Source organism: Homarus americanus, unplaced genomic scaffold (assembly GCF_018991925.1).
Source record: "Homarus americanus isolate GMGI-L3 unplaced genomic scaffold, GMGI_Hamer_2.0 scaffold20930, whole genome shotgun sequence".
Taxonomy (NCBI): Eukaryota; Metazoa; Arthropoda; class Malacostraca; order Decapoda; family Nephropidae; genus Homarus; species Homarus americanus.
This window is the reverse complement of record NW_024748502.1, coordinates 5,449,858-5,456,622: the sequence shown is the minus strand read 5'-3', so window position 1 is coordinate 5,456,622 and position 6,765 is coordinate 5,449,858.

Sequence of the window (6,765 nt, the reverse complement as noted above, 5' to 3'; positions counted from 1 at the left end):
CCACTGCTCGATATATGTGCACCAGATAATTTCAGCTCTTACAGCGACGACACAATTTCAGACTCTGACAAAGGCTTGAGGAGCATATCTGATCCGATTTTGAATCTCTTCACCGATGTCCGCAGCTGTAGACAGGTGGGGGCCTGAGGGATACTGAAAGTAGGCAACATTAGAGAGGGTAGTACCGCTAAGCTGGATGGATGGTGGAGGTATGGCTGAACAAGGCAGGCTGGAGAGAAATCTTGGTCTTTACGCACAATCACCTCACGCCAAAGTGTACATACTCATTTGTGGGTGTTCAGGATCTCCCTGAAGGTTGGGTGTTCAGTGAGCTGCAGACAAGGATGAGGTATTGAGGTAGTCCGCATACTGAAGTTCAGTCATGGAAGCTGCTGACACCTTTGTTTGCCCGGAGTCGTCTTTATGTTGAAAAGATCCTCGTTAAACTGGATACAGTAGATGGTGGAGGTGTGTCTGAACCAGGGGAAGGCTGAAAGAGAATCTGAGTCTTACGTACATTCACCTCATTGCAGAAGTGTGCATACCCATCTGCATAGGTGTTGAGGATCTGCTGTAGGTTGCGTTCAGTGTGAGCGACAAGCGTGAGGTTGTCTGCATACTGAAGATCAGTAATGGAAGCTCCCGACACCTTTGTTCTTGCCTGGAGTTGTTTTAAATTAAAAAGTTCCTTCATCCGGTGCTCAATGTCCACCCCGCCAGCTAAATTGGCGCTAGCACAAATAAGGAAGGCAGCCAAAAAAATGGAAAAGAGAGTTGGTGCACACCCTTGTTTAATCCCCATTTTGATGGGGAAAAGCTCAGAATGGGTGCCATTGTGCAGGACACTGCCCTTCATGCCATCGTGGAGTTGCCGCACAATGGCGATGAATTTTGGTGGGTAGCCAAAATGACTGAGGGTCCACCAAAGGGCTTCCCTGTCGACTGAGTCAAAGGCCTTGGTTAGGTCGATAAAAGCCATGCACAGGTCACGACGTTGTTCTCTGCACTTTTCCTGTATCTGACGGGCAGCAAAGATCATGTCAGTGGTTCCACGTGATGGTCTAAAGCCACATTGAGATTCGGGGAGGAAGTTTTCCGCCTCAGGAAAAATTCTGTTAGGACTCGGGTGATAATCTTGCCAGCTACAGACAGCAGCGAGATCCCGCGGTAGTTGCCGCAGTCTGATCGGTCTCCTTTGTTCTTATAACTACTGACGATGGAGGCGTCTTTAAGAGATTGGGGGATTTCCTCCTTTTCCCATATATTCTCCAGGAGAGAGTGGAGACAGCTGGTCAGCAAAAGTCCTCCTGTTTTATACATCTCGGCTGGGATTCCAACAGGCCCTGTGGCTTTATTATTTTTCATCTGTTTGATGGCAGTAGCTACCTCATCCAGGGATGGAGGATAGCTTAGATGGGTCAGCTTTGGATGCTAATGGACCTGCTGGGTAGTCAGACATCCACATTGGTGTTTCGGTTGAGCAGCGAATGGTAAGTGCTCTTTCCAGCGCTGACGGATGACTTCTTCGTCTTTAATTAGTGAGTTACCATCAGATGAGCAGAGGGGGGCTGTGCCATGATTGATTGGCCCATAAAATGTTTTAGTGGAATTTAAAAATTCGCACATCTTATGTTGACCTGGAAGTCTTTGTGTTTCACATGCTTTATTTTTAAACCAGTTTTTCTTTAGTTTGTGAAGTTCGAGCTGGGCCGCCGCTTTCTTTCTGCGGAAGATATCAGCTTTGGTCCTAGACTGAGGGTTGTTCTCCCAGTCAATTAAAGCAGCATGTTTATCATCGATGAGTACATTGATTTCCAGGTCATTTTCATCAAACTAGTCCTGGTGTATTCTTTCGACCTGGCAGAGGGTCTCTCTGTGGGTTTTTGTCATGACAGTGTCGAGAATACTCCATTCAGCACTGAGATTTGTGTTGTTTGTTGTCGAGTTCGAGCTGAGCTGCTCTCTGAAAGTATATGCTACCGCTGGATCCTCCAGATGCTGAGTGTTAAAACCTCTTCTGGAGGCTTGTTGCCTTCGCCGTTTTGGGGCGACGTGAAGTGAGAGCTTTGGCTCTGATGAGCCAATGATCAATGTCATAGTGGTCTGAGCCACGCATGGCACAGGTGATGAGGACATTTCGGCGATCTCTTTCTCTGACAATGATATAGTCAATGAGATGCCAGTGTTTGGATCGTCGGTGTTGCCACGAACAAACCCTTGAACTTGTCAGTCTGCCTAAACATGGTATTGGTGACAGTGAGGTTGTATGCAGCACACTTGCTGAGAAGGAGTAAGCCGTTGGGATTACACTTGCCTAGTCCATTTCTCCCTATGGTTCCCTGCCAAATGTCAGCATCTCTACCAACTCTGGCATTGAAGTCACCAAGGAGCACAACCTTATCTTCTCTGGGGATAGAGATTAGCACTCTGTCAAGGTGGGCATAAAAGGCCTCCTTGATGTCATCCTCTGCATCCAGTGTTGGGGCGTATGCACTGATGAAGAAGGCATGACACGAGTGATTCAGTGGGACTCTGAGCGTCATGAAGCGCTCATTGATCTCAACAGGCATTTCAATTAGCCTGTGTAGGATGCGTTGGTGGATAGCAAAGCCAACTCCATAAATGCAGTTTCTCTCCGCAGCAGGCTTACCCTTCCAGAAGAAGGTATAGCCTGACCCCCGTCCAGTGAGTCGACCCTTGTCTGGAAGCCGGGACTCACTGATGGCTGCTATGTCGATGTTATATCTAGCCAGCTTTTTTGCCACAAGGGCAGTTCTTCTTTCATGATGTGCAATTGTGCCATTATCCAGAAGGGTCCTGACATTCCATGCAGTGACCTTAAGAGGTTGTATAGTTTGTTTTTGTTTTGATCTGTGATTATACAGGTACACCACCGATTTTCCGGCACCCTTGGTTCCAAAGCCTTGCCCGATTATTCGTTTTGCCGGACCAACCGAGGTCAGGTAATAATAATTCAACAATACACCTCTGATCCACTAATGATGCACCTCCTGTGTCTTTAATGCACCATGGACTGCTAGAAATTGAAATTAAACTGTGATTTTTATACTCAAATTAATCACTATATTACAAGGATTCCAGCAATGGAATTTATATTCTAAGTCTAGTCTGTGACATTTTATAAGATAAAAACTTCAAGCCTAAACTGCCTTCACCCTGGCTGTGAGGAAGGGGGGGGGGTGGTTGATGTGTTAATAGCTGTCAGGGAGGGGAGATAACAAAGTAAGTAGTTATCAAAACAGAAGGAGTTTTAGTTTTTCCCTTATAAAATGTACTGAATTGACTTGGCAGTACTGTATATAATTTGCATTGGTGCAATTCTTGTAAGATAGTGATTAATTTGAGTATAAACATCACATAGTTTGCACTAGACATAAAATTTTTAGTAATTAACTTATTACAGGTTTACCCTTATGACAATTATTTCTTTTACTTTTTCACAATACAGTACCGTATATACCCGTGTATAGCACGAGTTCTTAAGACCAAATTTTTGGGCAAAAAGATGGGGGTCGACCTCTATACGGGTAATAGTTTCGTTAGGTTGAAAAATATTTACCAGTAACTACCAGTAAACAATGGAAACGACGCGCCAACGCACCGCCCGCTGTGAGTGTCGGTACAGTTGCCAGGGCAGATCTCTTGCGTCATCATAGCAAGCCCAAAGTAGCCAAATGCATGGTATGGTATGCACAGGAGTATGTAAAACATAAAGTATTCTTTTTTAAAATTTTATTTATAGATACATAAATTTTTTTAAATTAAATTTGAAACATCAATCATTGTTAATTAAATTTGAAACAAAAGAAAAATACGATACCTTATTTATAAATATTTTCATTAAAATATTACATCACAAGTGTATTTTACCTTAACTGTGCCTGAATGAATATATTCTCAGAAATAAATATGGAAATGTAATATTTTTGCTGAAATGACGTACGTATTACAGTGGAAAGTGGGATAAAATTGTGACGAAAACAATGACTCGCTTTCATCGTTCAAAAGATTTTACCGTAATCGCTTTTCGAATGGTTTTCAGTTAAAAAAACTGTTGTATTACAATAATATTCTATCCTAATTGACTTGAATAAATACTACGATACCATATTTCTGAATATTTTCATTAAAATCCATCAAAATCATTTTCCTTATCATCTGCAGCACCAAACAGCTCCTCCCAGTCCTCTCCTTGAACAGCATCGTCATATGGATCAACACCATCATCAGCCATAGGATCATCAATATCTTCATCCTCATTCACGCTCTCATTAGCCTCATAATCCCACAACAAGCCGTCTTATGTTCCATCAAGAGCATTCGAAATCCCACATTTCTTAAAAGATTTCGCCACAATTTCTGGTCTGATTGCATCCCAGGCCTCTACAATCCATTCACATAATGTTGCTAGTGATGGAGCTTGGATGTTGCCTCCCTTTGTGTATGTCTTATCGCCTTCTATCATCCAGTTGTTCCACTTCACTCTTACCGCATCTTTAAATGGTTTGTTTATGGAAACATCCAGTGGTTGGACAAGACTTGTTAATCCACCAGGAATCACAGCTGTATCAGTGTTTTCCTTCCTAATCCCAGAAGTAACACTGTCAACAAGATGTGACCGAAACATATCCCACACAAAAAGACTTTTTTCTTTGCGCAGTCCCCCTGGTCTAAAGTTCCAGACATTTTTAAGCCATATTTGTATGCTGCCTTCATCCATCCATCCTTTCTCATGCACATGGATGATTAAAAAAATGCTGTCTAACTTGCAACACTGTTGGTAGGGTCAGGTGGTTCTAACGGCACCTGCCAGGACCCGGTAATCAAATTTATAACAGTGTCTAACCTCAATTACTGTAGTTTATCTGATGTAGGCAATATGAAGTAAAAAATACCAGTTAAAGTGAGAAATTGGAAGAGAATAAACAAGAGAGATGTCGTTGGGCTATTTTTGGTAGGGCTGAGGGAGAGAGTACCAGCTGTTTGGTCTTTTTTGGCGGGAGAGTCACGCAAATAACCGTAGTACTGGTATTTGTTTGGTGTCTTCTGTATTTTTAAAAATGAATACAGTGACCCCTCGTTTAACGAACGCCTCGGTTAACGAAATTTCGGTTAACAAACTGCCTTCCATAAGGATCTTCAATTCGGTTAACGAACAAAAATTCGGTTAACGAAGTTCTTACGAACCGACCTCAACATGTTTTCGCTTGCACTGGCTGGGCAACCAGCTTTAGTATCAGTCCGCCAATACATTAATCGGTTCTAGGGCTTAAATTCCTAACTATTTTAGTAAATATCAAGAAGTTTATACTATTCAATAATTTTAAAAGTTTAATATTAAATTTTTTACTCATTTTAACAATTATTGAACATAATTGAAGGTAAAGTGACTAGTTTAATGCACGGCATCCAGCCTCTTAACACAGCAAACAGGCGTTAGTCTCTCTGTTTTCACTGGAGGTAATATCTTGCTTGAGACTCTCTTCAACTAAACGCTTTTTTTCTGTGTTTCCAAGCAAATTATTGGTCATTTTGAAATATATTTTACATATTGACAATATATAATGCAGTACAGTGTTGATTTAAAGAAAATAATCTTGAAATACACCAAGAGAACTAAAATTTTATGGGTGAAATGGTGCCATGGGGTGACTTCTCTTCCACCCCAATGCCTTCTCTTCTTCCTTCTCCTCCACCCCCATTGTAATTCCCATCATCATCATCATCATCCAGGAGCCTTCTACATACACACCTCAAAGTAAGTGAAATTTTCTACCATTTTTGTTGAATTTAGGAAATTTTCGGTGAGCTGGAACCAATTACCCAAAAACCCATTGAAACAATGGTTTCGGTTAACGAACGACCTTCTGGAACGGATTGAGTTCGTTAACCGAGGGGTCACTGTACTTGTAAATTAAAAGTACCGTAACATTGTATTATATACAAACTTGTCATATTTCTGGAAAATAAGAAGCAAGAAAATAAGAATATACAGGTAAACACAATTTCAACGTACGCTAAAATTAAAAGCTGCTTAAGAAGGGCCGATGCAAACAAAGCCTCCGCGACCAGGGCTCTGCCGCATCAGCTAGACGGTACACGTGTTTTTCGAATCGTTTTCAGTTAAAAAACTGTTACATCCCAAGTGAATTAGGATAGAATATTATTGTAATACAACAGTTTTTAACTGAAAACCATTCGAAAAGCGATTACGGTAACATCTTTTCGACGAAAGAAAGCGAAAGTCATTGTTTTTGTCACGATTTTATCCCACTTTCCACTGAATACGTACGTCATTTCAGCAAAAATATTACATTTCCATATTCTCAGAAATAAATAGTAGTTTTGCTGAAACATGATGTATTTCAATGTAAATTAGGATAAACTACATGCAGAAAACAAAAGACTTTACCTAACCTTCCGATGTTCAAGATATGTTACTCGTTTTTTTAACAGTTTTCGGTTAAAATACTGTTATATTAGTGATATTCTATTCATACTGTGGTTGATATAATACATTCAAGGAAATGTAATATTTTTTGCTGAAATGACGTACGTATTACAGTGGAAAGTGGGATAAAATTGTGACGAAAACAATGACTTTTGCTTTCTTTCGTTCAAAAGATGTTACCGTAATCGCTTTTCGAATGGTTTTCAGTTAAAAACTATTGTATTACAATAACATTCCCTCCTAATTGACTTGAATAAATACTTGAATGGAAATATACAATATTTTTGTTGAAA